Raw genomic sequence first — 2,626 nt, forward strand, 5'->3', positions numbered from 1 at the left:
CCATGCCTTACGTGGCATTTTCGGACGCAATCTTTACAATTTCCGATGGAGGGTCTTCATTACAGCACTAATGTTTGATCAAGCCACATGATTCCTCGATTGTCAGAAACTGTTTCTCAGGGTTACACTCAAAATGAGGCGAATGCAGTCTCGTGGACAATTTCATGATCAGCTGAGCGTTCCAGGTATTTTACTGATAGATTATCGTTGTGAGCCGGCCCACGAACTGATAAACCCGAAAGCCTTTTTGATCGCTCAAGTAGCCCGAAGTCACTTGGGGGATCCCGGTAATGACTGACGGAACCCAACATGGGCCTTCTAAATACTAGACAACGCCTACAAAAGGTAACATGCTAGTTCTTGGAATGTTCCAAATTGAAGATCTCGCCCTCGTCTTCCATCGTGTTGAGGCTGACTAAATAATTCGAATACTCGCTAACATCGGCGTTCATAATATCTCTACGACGTGCCTGAAACTCGGCATCACCACTGGCAACAAGAATTAAGCTACGTCAAATATATGATTATCAATCGAGTGAGGCTTCATTGATAAAGAGTACAACCATGACGATTCGTCATCGACGAACAATGTCAGTTGGGGAAGCTTTTCTCATGCAGTGTCCAACACAAAGCTACCTCCAAACGCCTTCTCTCTTTGGTTGTCTCGACGGCCAATGTATTCTCCTCCTGTCGCAGTTGATCGCCTGAAAGATTTGCTGCTGAGCCACTCAGACGTTCAGATGCTAACGTGACGGCAAAAAAGTGGCCATTCTCTTTCAGTGACCTCACTGAGTCGTTTATATTCCCCAATAGCTTCTTAAAGAAGCTATTGGGGAATATAAACGACCATTAGTACCACCAAAGTTTGGTGGTACTAATGGCTTCGGCCCCTTCCTTTAGCGCACGCTCGAGTCTTCTACTATCATCGCTTCTTATCCCAGAACGCGACATCCTAAATCGAGCTCACTCATTAATTATGAGTGAGCCCGATTTAAGATGTCTCATTATGAGTCATAATGAGGTCAGCTAAATAAGATAAACGAAAACGCACTTCTACTCAGGCGAGTCTCTCCAGGAGACACGATCGATGGAGAATAATATTCACAATTAGTCAGAGGAAGAGCCGATACGGAAGTAAAGTGAGTCGCCCATAACTGGATCGTCGACTCCCGAATGCGTTAGAGTAAAGGGGCTATCGAGCCGTGGCTCTTGTACTTCTTCGCTCGTAGATGATGCTGTACTAAGGGTGAATATCTACGTTGAACATTGACGGCGTCAGCGAAGTAGGCGGGGACGTTACTTCAATTGCACTTTTACACGGCCAGCCACGGAGTCGTCTCCCTGAGGGCTCAGCGCTGCATAGGCTTCATCATCAACGACGTTCTGAAGGGCGACTGAGATGAATCGACAGCACGGCACTTGCCTGCGAGCTCGGCGGAAACTCATCAAATTCACGGGACTCCTCTTGGATGATCGGGGTCTCTGATCAGCGACAGGGTTAGTTCCTCCAGTATTGATTGAAAGAGCCTACTGGTGCCGCTTTTTCCCTCGGCTATCATCGCTAATACGTCGCCCCCACCGAGATTGAGCTTCCAATGGGAGGTGTCTGGGAACTCAGGAATGGCACCTGACCGTGGGGTGAGGCCTCCCCACTGGGGAGCGAAAGACGCTGTTGATAGTGCATCACGAGCGAACATCAACAATACTGCATGTGTTGTGATACATTGGTGATAGCTTCAAGAGGGGCTCCCTTTACCAGTGGTCCAGAAGGCGAACAACGAGACGAGGGATTTCCTAAATTCGTTGCTGAATCTCATCCGCGACTTCGGGAAAGCCAAGAACATGCCGTATAGCACCGTTTGTGCCACAGCGTCGTAGAACCTCTGAGTGACGGGCAGCTCTAATTCAGGCCGTCTGGAGGGTAGGAAGTTCCCACCTCGAAAAAGAATTCCCGTCGACTGGGCTTGATAACGTCCAACAACTTCACGTAGTTTGCGGATATTCTGTCGAAAAGCTTGACTGCGGTTGCACGATAGATTTTAGGTTTGAAGTTATGACAGATACAGAACCTCCGGAAAGTATGGAAGCATTGACGGTATGCTGTTGGTCACCAAAAGCTGTCGCAGACGATGGCTTGGCAAGCAGCTGATAGGAAATCGTCTGCCTAAGCTGCTCGAGCTTTGGCCGTTCGCCCTTGGCACGTCAAATCGGCAATAACGTTCATCAGCACCTGTGTGCAATTGTTCTCGTGACTTCTCCAAGATCCGATAGACAGTAACATCCCGAGTGGGTCTTTCGACGCAAGCACCTTCTTCACTGGTATAGTTTTGGGCAGCGGGAAGAAGAGCGCATTCGGATTACTGAAATTCGGATCGTCAGGTGGGGGAGCGACAACGTCCTCAACACGAAAGATATCGAACGCTGGGATTGGTTCTAAAAACGACACACGTTCTGTTGCTGACGCTACCTTTAGTTCATCCTACGGGGCCTGCTATTGTCGTTCGCCACTGTTCGATCGTCTCTCTCGCTCGTTGATGGAGCCTGACTCTCCGACCTCCTATCAAAACCGAACAAAGAATCAAGCTAGTGCGAGCAGCACGAATGACGCTCACAACTTGTGAGTCAC

The sequence above is a fragment of the Perkinsus marinus genome (assembly GCF_000006405.1).
Source record: "Perkinsus marinus ATCC 50983 genomic scaffold scf_1104296954212, whole genome shotgun sequence".
NCBI lineage: Eukaryota > Perkinsozoa > Perkinsida > Perkinsidae > Perkinsus > Perkinsus marinus.